Here is a 19,579-nt window from a genome sequence, read left to right on the forward strand (position 1 = left end):
AAAGACATATGGATGCCATTAAGCGGATCCTACGGTATCTCAAAGCTACTCTTGGAGATGGACTAGTCTACACAAAATGTTCCAATGTTTCTCTTGGACATAGCATATATACATATACTGATGCCGACTGGGCAGGTGATCCCGATGACCGACGATCAGTTTTAGGTTTCTGTCTCTTTCTTGATTCTAATCTCATTTGTTGGAGCAGTAAAAAGCAGCGTGCTGTTGCACGATCTAGCACTGAGGCAGAGTATAGAGCAATGGCTGCAGGGACGGCTGAAGCGTCATGGTTACATCATTTACTTGGGGAGCTCAATCTTCCTATTGTTCGGTCATCATTACTATGTGACAATCAAAGTGCGATAAAAATTGCTTTCAATCCCATTTTGCATAATCGCACCAAACATATAGAGATTGATCAACATTTCATTCGTCAAAAGGTTGAACAAGCCGAGATCTTGCCTACTTATATATCCACCAATGAACAGATAGCTGATCTTTTTACCAAAGGTCTCACAGGGCAGCATTTTTGGGATTTGAAGAACAAGTTGTGCATGATCAAATCTCATGCACAACTTGAGGGGAGCTGTTAGCGTATGGGGATCGGGTCTGTTCAGACCCGATCCATTCTCCTTATATCCACACGCCTAAAAGTTACTAGGTGGTGGCTCTTTTGTAATATTTTATAATTTTATGTACAAATCTGTTGTAACCTATTAGGGTTATTCTTTTAATTAAAAGATTAAGGAACACATGGCTGTGTTAAGCCGGCTGCTCCCTTTCCTCCATCGTCTTCTTTCATCCTCTCCTCTCAATATATCTGTTTTGCATACGAAGAGACGAGTACTTTGTGAAGATTCTTATAGTGCACACCATGGGCGGCCCATAACCGAGAGACAACCCTTGTGGTAGCCCATAATAGTATGGATCCATTCATCCGCTGCAGCGGTAGAGCACTCATGCATGGGTGTGTGAATTCCAAGGAAAGATACTCAGCCTTCCTTAAGACACCCAGGTTGGAAAGGCAGGAGTCCAACACTCCAAGCACATCACACAACAGTACCTTGGGGCCTTGCACCGCCTGCGCTTCGAACAGGCGAGACCAGTGGCGAAGGAGGGACAACTCCCAAACACATAACCACATCCCACTACCTCTCATCTCTTAATCATTCATTATTATCATTATAATAGCACATTCACAAAATGACTGGCTAGCTCATGAGGTTGGTACACTTCACGAGTGCACCCACACCTCCAATTGCCTCCACACGAGGGCCATACATTTCATTACATTCTTAGCTAGCCGTCATACTGCATGGGTACAACTACACTCTAATTCATTCATTTGCATCATTGTCTGCGGCAATGCATATGCAACAAATCATAACATTCATATTCATGAGCATTCACATCTTATCAAACACATCATTCACATCTTTCAAAACTTAGCCAAATCCTGGAGAGTAGTCTCGATCTGTGATGGCTCGTAGTTGTCCTATACAATTATCATTCTATGATGATCTCTAATGCACAATCGGGGTTGAGGAGACACTCGACTCGATACCCCACCTCATTTGTCCTAAACAGTTATCAATTCTAACATGCACATGCAAATGCGCAACAACTTTCAAAACGAGCTTCTAATAGCTTTCCAAAACAAAACTTGTCACATAACAAATCATTCACAAAATGACTGGCTAGCTCATGAGGTTGGTTCACTTCACAAGTGCACCCACACCTCCAATTGCCTCTACACGAGGGCTACACATAACATTAATAGTCTTAACTAGCCATCATAACCATACGGGTAAAACTACCATTCAATTCATTCAATTGCATCATTGCCCATGGTAATGCGTATATCACAAATCACAACATTAACAATCACACACATCAGTCACATCTTTTAAAACTTAGCCAAACCACGACGAGTAGTCTCGATCCGTGATTGGCTCGTAGCTGTCCTAGGCAATTATCATTCTATGATGCTTTCTAATGCACAATTGGGATCGAGGAGACACTCGACCCGATACCCCACCTCATCTGTCCTAAGCAGTTATCAATTCTAGCATGCACATGCAATGCGTAACATTTTCAAAACAAGCTTCTAATAGCTTTTCAAAACAAATCTTATTGTTGCAGCGGAGAAGAAGAGAGTGAGAGAGAGAAGCTGCCGTGAGATTGAACCTTGAGAACTCTCTATTACGATAACCCTCATCTCTCTTATAAAAGAGATTAGGGTAAAAAGGGATTTACAAAATAACTCAATGGAAAATAAGGAAAATATTAAAGAGATCTTATAACTCTTTAATATTACAAGGAACCTCCTAAAACATAAAACTTTTCTTGTTCAACACTCCCCCTCAAGCTGGAGCATACATATTAAACATGCTCAGCTTGTCACAACATCTAGAGAAATCACCAATAGGAAGAGCTTTGGTGAAGATATCTGCAGCTTGATCTTCTGAAGGAACATGAACAGTGGCAATGGTTCCTGCTTGAACGAGATCTCGAATGTAATGGCAATCCACCTCAATATGTTTAGTTCTTTCATGGAAAACTAGATTGTTTGCAATGTGTGTGGCTGCTTGATTGTCACAATACATCTTCATGGGAAGTGTGATTGACACACTTAAGCTGGATAGCATGGATCTAGCCCACGTCATTTCTGCTGCTGTTTGAGCCATAGCTCTGTATTCGGATTCTGCACTAGATCTTGACACCACACCTTGTTTTTTGCTTCTCCACGATATGAGATTGCCTCCCACAAATACACAAAATCCTGTGGTAGATTTTCTGTCCTCTACTGAGCCAGCATAATCAGCATCACTATAGGCTTCCACTTCCAGAGTCTTACCTTTTGTGAATGTTAACATATCATGTATAGGGAACCGGGTCTGGATCTAGACCCGGTCCCATGGGCACGGGTACCGAGAGTGGCTCGGTACCCTAGGCGGTTTTCCCTCTTATTTAATCCCACTTATGGTGTAATTGTTGATTAAGTGGAATAACATTTTCTCTCTCCTAGGGTTGCGGTTGTGCCCCTAGGTTAGAGCTTCTCCGTGGTTTTTCACCTCTCTTTGAGGTTTTCCACGGACATTGTGTGTTCCTTCTCTTTCTCTCCATCTTGGTGTGTGTTTCTACATGGTATCAAAGCAACGCGTGAGAGATCGTTGGTGTGTTAGTCGTGTTTCCGCCGTTTTTTTGCCGCTGCTGTTTCCGCCGGTTTTTTTCTGCCGCCGCCGTCCAGCGCCACCTACCCACCGCCGTCGCTCTCTTCAGCACCGCTGCTGTCCAGCGCCGCCATCGTCTAGCGCCGCTGCCTCTTGTTTGTCGTCTCTGGTGCTGGGTATTCTTTCTCCTTGGTGATTGTGATGGCCGAGGAGATGTCCCTCAAGATCGATGATGCCCTAGACTCGGGCAGCAATACCAAGAGCGAGATCTTACCTGTTCAAGTCACCTCCATCCGACTGAACAAAGATAACTATCTCTCTTGGAAGGCTGCCCTAGAAATTGGGATAACCAGTCGTGGTCGCCTGTCCTACATTACTGGGGAGAAGCCTGCACCTGCAAAAACCGATCCGCGATGGGCTACTTGGGCGTTGGAAGATAGTCATGTTAAAGTATGGATTATTAGTTCTGTTTCTGCAGATATTCAGCCTTTGATCTTGCGTAAATCGACTGCCTACGACATGTGGACTGTGCTTGCACGGATGTATGGCCGTAAGAAGAGAGTATTGCGTACGTACCAAATCAAACGTAGCATATACTCTCTTAAACAGGGTGACTTGTCTGTAGCCGCTTTCTTTGCAGCCCTAAAGACTAAGTGGGAGGAACTTGACTACCATGTGAATGATGACTGGCACTGTGGGTCTGATCATGCCTTGTACTGAGACAAAGAATGGATGGATCGGACGTTTATTTTCCTTGGAGGCTTACGCGATGAATTTGAATCCATTAGGAGCCAAATTCTCAATTGTGACGAGGTCCCCAGAATTGAAGAGGTGTATGCCCGTGTGGAATCTGAGGAACAGCGTCGCCAGGTGATGCATATTGACACCAGTCAGGGGAGTTCTCCTTCAGCCTTTGTTAGTCGTGCTTCTGGGATTGGACAGCGTCCTGTTCGGCGGTGTAGCCATTGCAACAAATCCGGACATTCTGTTGATTTTTGTTGGGATCTTCATCCTGAGAGGCGGCTTGTCCGGGGTCGTCCTCCTTCTAGCCGCCGGAGTCCTTCTGTGCTTGAGCCTAGTCAGAGTAGTCCTTCAAATGTTGCCAAATCTAAGCTTTCCTCCGATCAAATCAAAGAACTGCAAGCGTATATCAGCCGGCTGTCTACTACTCAGGAGGATACTTCCACGTCTGAGGGGGCTAAGTTAGCCCAAGCTCTCGTGGCCACTAGTGACCAAGGTAATTCTTCACATGGTGATTGGATTGTTGACAGTGGTGCTACGCATCATATGACAGTGGACCCTAAGATGTTCCAAGAATACAAATTGTCTTCGGGGCAGCAACGTGTATCTATGGCTGATGGTTCTTCTATCTCTGTGGCTGGAAAAGGGAGTTTGTCCTTGTTAAATAAATACTGTCTTCATAATGCTCTTCATGTTCCCAATATTCCTGTGAATTTGTTATCTGTCAGCAGTATTACTAAAGAACTCAACTGTAATCTGATCTTTTCTGCTGATCGGTGTTTTCTGCAGGACTTGGTGACGGGGCAGAAGATTGGGATTGGTTCGGCTATTGATGGACTCTACAGACTGCCTGTGCAGGTTGCGTCCGCTCTTTTTTCAGCCACTAGTGGACAGTTGTCAGGCATGGAAGACAGATCTACTATTATGCGATGGCACGAGCGGATTGGTCATCTTCCGTTTCCATTGATTAAGAAGTTGTTTTCTAGTTTGTTTCATTTTGTTTCCATGGACTCCTTCACCTGTGAAGTGTGTCAGTTGGCTAAACATGTTAGGGCCTCGTACCCTATTTCATTCAATAAAACCACTCGTCCATTTGCTTTGGCTCATTCTGATGTTTGGGGTCCTTCGGGAGTACCCACTTGTCGTGGTTTTCATTACTTTATGACCCTTATTGATGATTACTCCCGTTGTACGTTCGTGTATCTGTTGAAAGAACGTAGTGAAGTTCCCGTTATTGTCAAAAATTTTGTGGCCTTTGTTGAGACTCAGTTTCAGACGTCTGTCCAAGCTTTTCGCACCGATAATGCTAGAGAGTATGTCTCTCAATCCCTAGATGATTTCTTGAAGAGAAAGGGTATTGTTCATGAAACGTCATGTAGTTTTGTATGGAGAAGTAAGAGGCAGGAAGTTTGCTCTAGATCCAGTGCTGAGGCTGAATACAGGGCTGTGGCTATGGGAGTTACAGAAATGTTATGGTTAAAGATTCTCCTAGCAGATATTGGTGTTGAAACAGAAGAGAAGATGAGGATGTACTGCGACAACAAGTCTGCAATTAATCTTGCGAATAAATCCCGTTCTGCATGACAGAACTAAACATGTGGAGATTGATCGCCACTTCATACAGGAACACATAGATTCAAAGGAGTTGATCCTACCTTATATGAAGTCTGAAGATCAAATTGCAGATGTTCTAACCAAAGCCTTATGTACATCTCAATTTGAGAAAAATGTAAGCAAGCTTGGCATGTTTGACATGTATGCCAAGCTTGAGGGGGAGTGTTAACATATCATGTATAGGGAACCGGGTCTGGATCCAGACCCGGTCCCATGGGCACGGGTACCGAGAGTGGCTTGGTACCCTAGGTGGTTTTCCCTCTTATTTAATCCCACTTATGGTGTAATTGTTGATTAAGTGGAATAACATTTTCTCTCTCCTAGGGTTGCGGTTGTGCCCCTAGGTTAGAGCTTCTTCGTGGTTTTTCACCTCTCTTTGAGGTTTTCCACGTATATTGTGTGTTCCTTCTCTTTCTCTCCATCTTGGTGTGTGTTTCTACAGTGAACAAAAGGCCTTTGCCAGGAAAAGATTTCAGATATTTAACCACCATCAAAGCAGCATCCCAATGAACTTTCCTTGGTTTTTCCATAAATTGACTTAGTTTTCCCACTGCAAAACTAATGTCTGGTCTTGTCACGGTAACATAGAGAAGTTTTCCAATAAGGGATCTGTAAGATCTAGAATCCACTAATTCTGTTTGGTCATCATGAAGATGTATATGTGGATTCATAGGTAAATTTGCCGGTTTAGCTCCTAGCATCCCTGTGTCCTGCAATAAATCAAGAACATATTTCCGTTGAGAGAGAACAACACCCTCCCCATTGCGAGCAACTTCTATTCCCAAGAAGTATCGTACAGGACCCAGATCTTTCGTCACAAAGTGTTTTTGAAGAAACAACTTTGCATCAGAAATTTCTTGATCAGAATCACCCGTCAGGATAATATCATCAACATAAACCACGAGAACAGTTATACCTCGGGAAGCCTTCTTGATAAACAAGGAATGATCAAGAGGAGATCTCACAAAGCCACACTGTGAGACTACCTCGGAAAACTTGTGAAACCACGCACGAGGACTCTGTTTGAGTCCATAAATAGCTTTCTTCAGCTTACACACTTTTCCACACTCCCCCTGTCGTTCAAATCCCGGTGGTTGTTGCATATAGACAGTCTCATCAAGATCACCATACAAAAAGGCGTTTTTGACATCCAGTTGATACATGTGTCAGTCATCGTGGACAGCCACAGAAATAATAAGATGAATGGTTCCAAAACGAGCAACTGGAGAGAATGTCTCAAAGAAATCCACACCGTAGGTCTGCGTGTAGCCCTTAGCAACCAATCGAGCTTTGTATCGTTCCAAAGAACCATCAGAATTATACTTAACTGTGAATACCCACTTTGAGCCAACAATATCACATCGAGGAGGAGGATCAACAAGTTCCCAAGTGCCCCTCTGCACTAAGGCATCCATCTCATCTTGCATAGCCCGTCTCCATTGGTTGTCTAATAAGGCCTGCTGGTGACACGTAGGAACTGTATGAGCAGCCAAAGCATGAATGAATTGTTGCATATTTTTACTAACCCCATCAGTAGACACAAAATGAGATATATGATGTAAAGTACATTGTCGTCTGCCTTTGCGAAGAGCAATAGGTAAGTCTTGACAAGGATCAGAATGAGTAGGGCTATGCGCTTCAGATGTACTTACCTCCTGAGAAACGGTTGGCAAAAGATTATGAGAAGGGTCCTGTCGACGTGTGTAGATCAGCGGTGGATCACGAAACTTGGACACAACAGACGAAAGAGATTCAACAGGGAACGACTCCAAAGGAATATGAGGAATAGGTAGTGGGTCTGGAGACCGTGGCATCTCAGTAGACATAGGAGTGAGGCTATAATAAGGTTGAGACTCAAAGAATGTGACATCCGCACTGATATACTCTTTTTGAGTCAAGGGATCAAAGCATTTGTAGCCTTTATGGTTTCTGGAGTAGCCAATGAAAATGCATTTAATGGCTTGGGCTCCCAATTTGTCACGTGTGGGTCCAAGAATGTGAACAAAGCATGTGCAACCAAATACTTTGGGAGCCACTGGAAACAAGGATCTTTGTGGGTGCACAAGTTTAATGGGGATATGGTTATCAATGGAGGATGAGGGTAAACGATTGGTTAAGTAGCAAGCAGTAAGAACAGCATCTCCCCAAAAATATGCAGGGATATTAGTATGAAGCATAAGGGAACGAGCCACATTTAAAAGTTGACGATGTTTTCACTCAACTATTTCATTTTGCTGGGAAGTATGGGGACATGTAAACTGAGGAGAAATGCCATTATCTGAGTAAAACTTCATTAAGGTAGATGCCTTAAACTCAAGAGCATTATCAGTGTGAATGTTTTTAACAAGAATACCAAACTGGGTCTTTATTTCAATAATAAGGTTTTTGAGAGTACATACGACTTCAGACCTTTCCTTCAAAAGAAAAACCCAGGTGACTCGAGAATAATCATCTACGATGACAAGAAAATAACGAAATCTTGACCTACTAGCAACTCTGCTAGGACCCCACACATCAACATGAAGAAGATCAAATAGTCCACAACTGGACGTACTAAGACTCGATGAATAACTACTACGAGTGTATTTGCCAAGTTGACAAGCTTCACACTGGAACGACTCTGGTAAGGAGAGATGTGGAAGGAGATGACAGAGCTTGGAGACAGATGGATGACCAAGTCTGAGATGCCACTGGAACGAGGAGGACAACGATGTGATCGATGATGCTGCAATACCCACGGGATCCGACAGGAAGTAGATGCCCTCTTTCTCATAGCCTCCACCAATCGTCTTCCCAGTTGGCAAGTCCTGAAATGAACATAAACCAGAGTCAAACGTAACACGACAATGTAAATCATTAACCAATTGTCCAACAGATAACAAATTTGTGGGAAACTTAGGAGCATATAACACATTGGGAATAGTCATAGATTGAGAGATCTTGATATCTCCATATCCCATAATGGGTGACAATCTACTATCTGCAAGTCTCACATGACGTATCTGAGGTAGTGAGTGTAGCACAGTAAACATAGAAGGCGTACTACAAAAGTGCCTCGATGCCCCTGAATCAATAATCCAAGTAGTACCTGTATCATGTGAGATAGTGTCAACAGACATAGCGCTGTCAGTCATAACTGTGGAGGCCGATGGCTGAGTAGATCCGTGTGCTAGAAAGTCCTCATACTCTGACTTATTGATACTCACAGTCATTGTCTCAGGCTGAGAAGAAGATAAAAACCCTTCTACTACTGATGACGCTGCTTGGGCCACTCCAATAGAAGACTGTAAAGAGTTCTTCCCCAGCTTTGATGTAACATTTCTGCCTAAGAATGGCGCTGCAGTAGGGCGACCATGTTTATCCCAACATCTGCCTTCCAAATGACCTATTTTCCCACAATAAGTGCACTGAAATCTCCCCCGACCTCCTCCTGACCCACGGCCCATGCCTCTTCCCCTGAAGAAACCGCGTCCACGTCCTCCTGAAGCTGCTAAGGCAGAGGCATGGATATCACTGGCCGGTGAAGAGAGGGCCACAGCAAGACGACTAAGCCTGTTGTAGGCTTCAGCTAGATCAGAGATTTCTGCTCCAGTCAGCATCTGAGCCTTTGCTACTGCATATTCAGAGGAGAGACCCTGTAGGAATTTCGCAACCATAGACTGTTCACCATGGGTCTTATAACATGTTGGACATGGAGGACGTAATGCTTTAAGTCGCTCAGAGATGGACTTAAGGGAAGCAAAGTACTAAGCAAGACTTTGGTCACCCTGTTGCAGATTAAGTAGTTCATCCTCTACCTGCAATATTTTGCTAATATTCCTGTCATTCGAGTAAGTCTGTTTCAAGAAATCCCACATTTGCTTAGCCGAGGTGTAGTATGTAATAGTTGATGCAATTTGGGGTTGCACACTATTCATGATCCATGACATGACAATATTATTATCTCCTTTCCATGAACTATATTTTCCACTCTTTTCAACAGGTTCGTTTTCTTCTATAACATGCTCCTTTTGATGTCCAATCACAAACATCATAAACACACGAGACCAAATCTCATAGTTAGATCCATCTAACTTTACAGTAGAACCATACGAAAATGGATTTCCTCCACTTTTAACTTCATGAGAAAAATCAGATTTATTACTTTCAGCCATCATAAATCTGTCCACAAGAGATCAACCACCAATAGCGAGAGAATATATATATATATATATATTTCTATTGAAAAAGAAACTGATCAACAAGAACAGACGTCCCACACGGCAACGTTAGATGCGCAGAAACAATCAACCTGCTGTCCAACTGTTGACAGCAATACCACAACAAAGAAGACTGCAATCTGAAGACAGAAAAACGCTGCTACCAGCAAGCCCACAACTGAAAACGAATCCCCACTGTTTGTATTGTTTGCGCTGACCAACGACTTATCTATTTATGCATCTAACGCTGCTGTACCACAGTTTATCCTTCACAAATCATGAATAACGACAACAAATAAAACCATCAACATAAACTTGCCATAGACGTCATAGATAGCAGTCCTCCACTTGGCTACGTTGATCATATAACATATCAAATCATAGGCGATTAATCAGCGCAGACTCCCACACAGCTGCGATACTATATACACTTCTGAAAAATCCACGGCTGGAGTCTATTCACGCATCTCTCCTAGCGTGAATAGACTCCTCCACACTGTTCCGTTGCTGGAAAACAGCAACTAGAACAGGCGAGAGGTGAAGGAGAAAGAAAACGGAGGAAGTAGAAGAGATCAAGCCTGAAAGGGGACGGAGGATCGCCGACGGTGTGCGTCACGTCCGCATGCTGGCTGTGTGCTTCAAGTCTCCAGTCACGTCCGTAGCTCTGATACCATGTTGCAGCGGAGAAGAAGAGAGTGAGAGAGAGAAGCTACCGTGAGATTGAACCTTGAGAACTCTCTATTACGATAACCCTCATCTCTCTTATAAAAGAGATTAGGGTAAAAAGGGATTTACAAAATAACTCAATGGAAAATAAGGAAAATATTAAAGAGATCTTATAACTCTTTAATATTACAAGGAACCTCCTAAAACATAAAACTTTTCTTGTTCAACACTTATCGTATATCAAATCATTTGCATGCATACATACATTCACTCACAAAACAATCATTCAATCACATCACAATCCTAGGATCCCACGATCCTAGGAACACATATTCACACGTTGGCCCCATGCAGGGATTTGCCTGGAATGCCGTCATACCTATCGCGCATCCACTAAACACCTCAAACTCTAACCCACGTTGCTCAAGGCCTACTTGACGTGCCCGGTGTACCTGCAAACATAATCAAATGGTAAGTTCTCTACTCGTTTCATTTTACAGTGTATACAAGTAGAAAATATAACCAGTGAGGCATGTCATCGCCTCAAGAGGGTGTCGACGGGTAGTGTCGAACCACAAGGCCCTCCAATAGGCCTCTTCCCAACTTCTTGTGGTTGCCACCAAATGTCAAAACTCAATGCTTCGATCAATCCATCACTAACACATTTCTCATTTGCTTTCTTTAGTCGAGGCGTCAACCCAATAGTTACATCCAACTTACGTATTCTTTCCCCAAATAACGCCAAGATACACCTATTCACAAAAGCATGCGCCACGTGCTCACTAAGACGGTTCTAAATCTTCTCCACAACATCACAATCTCTACCATGCTTCTCTATTGCTTCGAAAATCAACAACTCAAGCTTAAAAGATCAGTATAGACATGAATCATTGCTTCTCCAACATAATCCTAAACTTTTTCCAGCAAAGTCGCTAACATGCATCCTAAAATCACCAATACTTAATTCTACCATGCTGAAACAATATTTATACGTGCTCCAACAGAAAATACACAACAATATAGGCTCGATTAGGCCTTGCTCACCCCAATTAAAGAGTCCAAACTATCGTAGTGTTCCCGACAGCCACATCAAGCGTTCAAACGATCCTCAAACGACAGAAGTCATGCAATGCCGCCCCCACCAATGTCGTCTAGTCGCTGTTATGAGGGGAGGAACGCGTCCCCAAACTGCAATCCAATCCAACAGTCACACGCACGAGTGAAAATCAGCGAGAAATAATGCAAGAGGAAGGTCTGCCATAGAATAGGGCCTTCGGCAGAGAGGGAGCTGAAGAGCATAGACAGAGAGAGAGAGAGTAGACAAAAGGGGAAAAGAGGAGGCAGATAGAGGGAGAGCTCTAGCAGGGAGTGCATGTGTAGAGGGAGGCACTGATAGAGAGAGACAGACATAAGAGAGAGAGCGAGAGAGACGAGAGGGCAAGAGAGAATGCAGAGGTAGAGGACGTGCAGAGAGAGAGGGGGCGGCAAAAGGGGAAAAACACGGGAGAGACAGGGAACGGTGCGGTGAAGGGCGAGGGAGAAGAAGGAGAAAGAAAAGACAGGGAAGGACCGGCGTTTCTTACCTGTGCGATGCCGCCGCCGCCACCGTTAACCTCTGTTGCCGCTGCTCAATCCTCTGCCTTCTTCTTCTCTGCGCTCTGTGCAACCCAACGGGATGAGACAGTGAAAAAGAGGGAGACGTTGAAGCAGACGAGGGAGAAAAGGGAAAGACGAGAGAAGAGGCGTCGGGCTCGTCTTCGTGTGGAGCTCGGGTCCGGGTTTGGACCCTGATCCGACCCGACCAGCCCAAAAGTCAGTAACGTTACAGCTATGGTCGAGTCTCATACATGTTCTCCTATACCTCCATTGTATTATCTCAACTTAAGCAAGGAAGAATATGATCTGGTTCTTGCTAAGAGGTCTACTCCTGCCTCAAGCAGCATAGCTGCTATAGACACGGTTCTCTCTGTTGGTGCCCCTACCAATGACCCAGGTATGATATGAATGATTGACTCAGGAGTATCCAGGCATTGTTGTAATCAACCACAGATGTTTTTATCGTTTACCAGGTTCACTACACCACAACACGTCAGGTTGGCTGATGGCAAGTTGTCTCCTATTCTGGGCAGCGGTGATATATATCTCACACCTTTTGGGACCATTACACATGTGCTATATGCTCCTCGATTTTTTGTTAACATGTTATCTGTTAAGCAATTGGCTAGAGATTTACAGTGTAGAGTCATTTTTTATCTTGGTTCATGTTCTTTTCAGGACTTACAAACTGGGAAGATGATTGGTGGCGGCCATGAACGGGAGGGGCTCTATTTTCTCTCTGTTCCTATAGATTGTTGAATTAGAAGATTTTATGTTTCTAGGTAGCTCTTTGTAATATTAAAGAGTTATAAGATCTCTTTAATATTTCCTTTATTTCTGTTTGATGTAATATGTAAATCCCCTTTCTACCCTAATTTCTTTATAATGGAGATTAGGGTTAGTGATTCAAAAAAATTTTCTTTCTCCAATCGTTATGTCTGCTACTCTCTCTCTCTCCACATCTCACGACACGGCTCCAAACCTCACGGCTGCAACATGGTATCAGAGCCATCGTGACTGGCGACGTGAGGAAAGTGGTGGCAACGTGAAGAAAACAGTGGCTGGAGCGTGAATCAGGCTGGCAACGTGAAGGAAACTGTCGTCGGTTTCTCCTCCTCATGCTATCTCTTCCACCGTCTTCTTCTCAATCTCCCTCTTCCGTCTCCTTCTCCTGCTACACACATTTAGTTCAAGTTGACTGTCTTTCAGCAACTGAACCGTGTGGAGGAGTCTATTCACGCTATGAAATCTGCGTGAATAGACTCCAGCTATGGGTGTCTAAATATATATTTTTTATCGCAGCTGGGTGGGAGTCTACGGTAGTTTATGTTGAATGTTTTTTTTCTGTCGCTATTCATGATTAGTGGCAAATAATCTGTGGTACAGCAGCGTTAGATGCATAAATAGATAAGTTGTTGGTTGCTAAAGACAGTGCAAGCAGTGGGAATTTTTTTTTACCGTTGGATTGCTGGATTTTCTCTTGGATTGCTGGGTTTTCTCTGTCGTGGGGTTGTTGGACAGCAGTCTTCTATTTGTATTGCTAGTGCTGTCAGTCTTCTATTTGTGTTGCTGGATTGTATCTGCCGTGGGAGTGTTGGACAACAGTCTATCGTGGGATTTCTCTCTATTGTTAGGTTGCTGTTTTCTGCTGTAGGGTTGCTGTCAACAGTTGGACAGCAATCTGTTATCGTGGAGTGTTCAGAAACTGTTTGGAAAAAGTGTTTTTGCATCTAACGTTGTTGTGTGGTGTTGGACATATGTTATTGCTGATCAGTCGCAGTCTTTATTGATATATATACATATTCTCGCTTGCTGGTGGTGGGTGACCATTTGTGGTCTGATTGCGATGGCTGAAAATCATAGAACTGATTTTTCTTATGAGATTAAAAGCAGAGGAAATCTATTCGTCTATGATTCTACTGTAAAGTTAGATGGATCCAACTACGAGATTTGTCTCGTGTGTTTATGATGTGTGTGATTGGACATCGGAAGGAGCATGTTATTGAAGAAAATGAGCCTGTGGAAAAGAGTGGGTGTTAGACTGTCAGGTGTTAACAATTATAACTTGGACTTTATTGTGATCTTGTTAGTGATTTATCAATTCCATACAAGAAATTTCATGACGTCCTTTTCCATGCTCAGATTTGTGTGCTTGTTCTAACTTAGATAGGTCACAATGCTCTAATTGTAGTGAGTCTTTAGGCCCTTATAATTACAAGGAGTATTACTGTTTTTTGTCATTTTCAATATAGCATGGTTATGTGATAACTATTGTGCTTTGATGGTGTGACACCCTTTTTTTTGCATTGGTTGGCGGTATTATGGGGGCACATACTCGTGAGAGGTAGATACATGCTTCTGCACTTTGAGTTTTGAACCTGTAGAAACACGAACCACAAGGAGAGAGCAGAGAAAGAACACACAATATACGTGGAAAACCTCAGAAAGAGGTGAAAAACCACGGGGAAGCTCTGACCTAGGGGCAAACTGCAACCCTAGGAAAGAGAAAATAATATTCACTTAACTCAACAATTACATGTAAGTGAAGAATATATAGGAGGGAGAGAAAGAGTGCCGCCTAGGGTGCCGAGCCTGCCTCGGTATCCATGCCCCATAGGACCAGGTCCAGATATGGACCCGGTTCCCAATACAATATATTCTAACACTCCCTCTCAAGCTTGACATACATGTCAAACATGCCAAGCTTGCTAACATTTTTCTCAAATTGAGATGTACATAAAGACTTAGTTAAGACATCCGCAACTTGATCTTCAGACTTCATATAGGGCAGAATCAACTCCTTTGAATCTATGCGTTCCCGTATGAAGTGACGATCGATCTCCACATGTTTGGTCCTGTCGTGCATGACCGGATTGTTTGCCAAGTTAATCGCAGACTTGTTGTCACAATACATCCTCATCTTCTCTTCCATTTTAACCCCAATATCTGCTAAAAGAATTTTGAGCCATAACATCTCTGTAACCCCCATAGCAACCACCCTGTATTCAGCCTCAGCACTGGACCTGGAACAAACTTCTTGACGTTTACTTCTCCATACTACAAGGTTACCTCCAAGAAATATGCAGTATCTTATGGTAGACCTCCTAGTATCTGTGCATCATGCCCAGTCGGCGTCAGAGTATCCTTCAATGCTTAGTTGATCTTGTCGAGTGTAGAGTAGTCCTTTCCCTGGGTCATTCTTTAAGTATCCCAATACTCTTTCAGCACTTTTCCAATGACAATCAGTAGGGGCATGCATAAACTGACTTAACACACCCACAGCATACGTAATATCTGGGTGAGTAAGAGTGAGATAAATAAGTTTACCAACCAGACGCTGATACCTCCCTTTTCCTTCCTCATCCAAGATAGTCCCAGATTTGATACTTATCCTTGTGCCAGACTCCATTGGGGTAAGAAAGGGCCTGCATCCCAGTTTACCTGTCTCTTTTAGAAGATCCAACGTGTATTTTCTTTGGCTCATAACAAGCCCAGTCTCAGATCGCGCGATCTCAATCCCCAAGAAATACCTTAGTTTACCCAGATCTTTGAGATCGAATTCTGCAGCTAACGTTTCTTTCATCTTCCTTTTCTCCCCCTCGTCATCACCTGTGACAATCATATCATCAACATATACAAGTAAAAGGCTCACCAGACCATTTCTCTGCTTGATTAAGAGAATGTGATCACCATTTCCCTTTTATACCCATTAGTCTTCATTACAACCCTTAGTCTTTCAAACCAAGCTCTAGGGGATTGCTTGAGACCATACAAAGCTTTCTTGAAATAGCAACACTTCCCGTTCCGAGCATACCCAGGCGGCATGCTCATATAGACTTCTTCCTCAAGGTGACCATTCAAGAAGGCGTTCTTTACATCAAGTTGGTCCATGCTCCACTTCTTTTGCACTGCAAGAGCTAAGATGACCCTTATGGCCTTCAGTTTCGCCACGGGAGCAAACGTCTCAAGATAGTCAATCCCATATTTCTGGCTAAACCCTTTAGCAACAAGACGAGCTTTATAGCGTTCTACAGTGCCATCAGGTTTGTACTTCACATTAAACACCCACTTGGAGCCAACTAAGTGAGTTCCCTTGTGGATATCAACAACCTCCCACGTATTGTTCTTTTCCAGGGCATCCATCTCTTCTGTCATGGCCTGTAGCCATTGAGGATCCTTCCTTGCATCTTCCACTGACCTGAAAATAACAGCCATAGATAAAGAGGTAACAAAGCACTTGTAGTCTTTACTGAGTTTTGCATATGAAACAAATCTCTGAATAGGATGAGAAGTACATGACCTGGTGCCCTTGCGCAGAGCTATGGGAAGTTCTTCATTCATTGGACTTGGATCATCCGGGGAGGTCACAAGATTGGGAAGATTGGGATTGGTAACATCAACATCTTCCATCACATCCTTCTTCTTCCTGCTGTAAACCTGACCAAATAGGTGATCTCGAGACTGTTCTTCCACAGGGCCCCCCTCCATCTGACTGTCTCTGTCCTTACTAACAACGTCTTCCACACTTGGAGAACTCACCGTATAATCCAAGAAATCCATGAACTGAATCAACTGATGCGAAGAATACTCTTCCCTTCTGTCACCTAGACACTCCCCCTGAAGAGGATTCGCAGGAAAGTATGCCTCATGTTCAGGAAAGGTCACATCCCTGGAGACATATACTCTGGAAGTGCTAGGGTCAACACACCTGTATCCCTTCTGGGTGGAGGAATATCCCAAGAAGACTGCTTTGATGGACCGAGGATCAAGTTTCTTGAGAGTGGGACTATGATCATGGACAAAACAAACACACCCAAACACTCGAGGGGTTAAAGGCCAGGGATTCTGAGTGGGCCACAACACAGAATAAGGGGAATGACCATCCAACACACGAGTAGGCATACGGTTGATAAGGTGAGCACTAGTGAGAAGTGCGTCCCCCCAGTACCTCTTAGGGACATGACGTTGAAACATAATTGCTCGAGTAACATTTAACAAATGACGGTTTTTTCTTTCAGCCACGCCATTCTGAGGAGGGGTGTAGCTACAGGATGTTTCATGAATAATACCTTTGCTTTGCAAGAAGTCATCAAGGGATTGGGAACTCTCGGGCATTGTCAGTACGGAAGGCCTGAACAGTGGTCTGGAATTGAGTTTCGACAAATGCCACAAAGTTTTTGACAATGTCGGGAACTTCACTACGTTCTTTCAACAGATACACGAACGTACACCGGGAGTAGTCATCAATAAGAGTCATAAAATAGTGAAAGCCACGACAAGTGGGTATTGCCGAAGAACCCCAAACATCAGAGTGAACCAAAGCAAAAGGACGGTTGGCTTTATTGAACGAAATAGGGTACGAGGCCCTAACATGCTTAGACAACTGACACACTTCACAGGCAAAGGCGTCCAAAGAAACAGAATGAAACATCCTAGGAAACAACTTTCTAAGCAACTGGAATGGAAGATGACCAAGTCTCTCGTGCCAACGCATAATGACGGATCTGGCCTCCACGCCAGGCAACTGTCCACTGGTGGCTGAAATCAAAGCAGAAGCAACTCGAATGGGCAGTCTGTAGAGCCCATCAATAGCCGAACCAATCCCAATCTTCTGCCCCGTCCCCAAGTCCTACAGGAAACAACGATCAGCAGAGAAAATTAGATTACAGTTTAGCTCTTTGGTAATACTGCTGACAGATAACAAATTTACGGGAATATTGGGAACATGCAGGGCATTATGAAGACAATATTTGTTCAGTAGTGATAAACTCCCTTTTTCCAGCCACAGAGATAGAAGAACCATCAGCCATAGACACACGCTGCTGCCCAGAGGTCAACTTATACTCTTGAAACATCGTAGGGTCCCCTGTCATATGATGAGTAGCCCCACTGTCAACAATCCAATCACCGAGAGGAGAATTACCTTGATCACTAGTAGCAACCAGAGCCTGGGCTAACTTAGCCCCCTCAGAAGTAGAAGCATCATCCTGGGTAGACAACCGAATAATGTAGGCTTGCAATTCGCTGAGTTGATCGGAGGAGAGCTTGGATTTGGCAACATTGGACGACCCCGGGCTAGGCTCTGGCACAGAAGAAGCACGGCGATGAGGAGGAGGACGACCTCGGACGAGACGCTTCTCAGGATGAAGATCCAAACAAAAATCAACAGAATGACCCACTTTGTTGCAATGGCTGCATCGTCGAGTAGGACGCTGCCCCGTCCTTGAAGTATGGCTCACAAAGGCTGCTGGAGAACTCCCCTGATGGGAGTCAATATGCATAATCTGGCGCCGTTGCTTCTCAGACTCAATACGGGCATACACCTCTTCGATTCCAGGAATCTCATCACAGTTAAGAATCTGGCTTCGAATGGTTTCAAACTCATCATGCAGGCCTCCAAGGAAGATAAAGGTGCGATCCATCCATTCCTTTTCCCAATACAGGGCATGATCTACACCACATTCCCAGTCATCATTCACATGATAGTCAAGTTCCTCCCATTTGGTCTTCAGGGCGGCATAGAAGGAGGCAACAGATAAATCACCCTGTTTAAGAGCATATATGCTACGTTTGATTTGATAGGCACGTAAAACACGCTTCTTACGACCATACATATGGGCAAGAACAGTCCACATATCATATGCCGTCGATTTACGCAAGATCAAAGGCTGAATATCTGCGGAAACCGAACTAATAATCCATACTTTAACCTGACTATCCTCCAACGCCCAGGTCGGCCATTGCGAATCAGTTTTAGAAGGAGCAGGCTTCTCCCCAGTGATATAGTGCAGGCGACCACGACTAGTAATCCCGATTTCTAGGGCAGCAGACCACGAGAGATAGTTATCCTTGTTCAGTCGAATGGATGTGACATGAACAGGTAAGTTCTCACCCTTGGTATTGTTGCCCGTGTCGAGGGCATCATCAAGCTTGGGCATCACTGCGTCAGCCATTGCAATCCCCAAAGAAGGTCACAACCGGCGGGAGAGAGAGCACAACCCACGGCGGCGGCGCAGATAACCCAGGCGACGGCGGCAGGGCAGCGCTGGGAGCAGCGGAGATAACCCAGGCGACGGCGGCGCTGGGAGCAGCGACGGCGGTAGGGCAGGGCAGCGCTGGGAACAACGGCGGCGGCGTTCCTGGATGGCGGAAAAAACGACGGCGGCGCTCTTGGACGGCGTCAACACTGAAAACAGTAACCGCAGCGGCGCTGGGAACAGTGTCGACGGCGGTGCTGGAAACGGCAACGGAGGCGGCACGAGAACGGCGGAAAAAAAAAACACTACTTGCACACCAACGATCTCACACGCGGTGGCTCTGATACCATGTAGAAACACGAACCACAAGGAGAGAGCAGAGAAAGAACACACAATATACGTGGAAAACCTCAGAAAGAAGTGAAAAACCACGGGGAAGCTCTGACCTAGGGGCAAACCGCAACCCTAGGAGAGAGAAAATAATATTCACTTAACTCAACAATTACATGTAAGTGAAGAATATATAGGAGGGAGAGAAAGAGTGCCGCCTAGGGTACCGAGCCCACCTCGGTATCCATGCCCCATAGGACCGGGTCCAGATATGGACCCGGTT

At 44.3% G+C, this 19,579-nt stretch overlaps 1 protein-coding gene across 1 annotated transcript in view; it reads left to right on the top strand.

Annotated features, from left to right (window-relative positions):
* The window catches only part of LOC116248468 (uncharacterized), a 35,940-nt gene that overhangs the window by 15,068 nt on the left and 1,293 nt on the right, over positions 1-19,579 (top strand). The gene's annotated exons all lie outside the window — the stretch shown is intronic.

The sequence above is a fragment of the Nymphaea colorata genome, chromosome 2 (genome assembly GCF_008831285.2).
Source record: "Nymphaea colorata isolate Beijing-Zhang1983 chromosome 2, ASM883128v2, whole genome shotgun sequence".
NCBI classification, from domain to species: domain Eukaryota; kingdom Viridiplantae; phylum Streptophyta; class Magnoliopsida; order Nymphaeales; family Nymphaeaceae; genus Nymphaea; species Nymphaea colorata.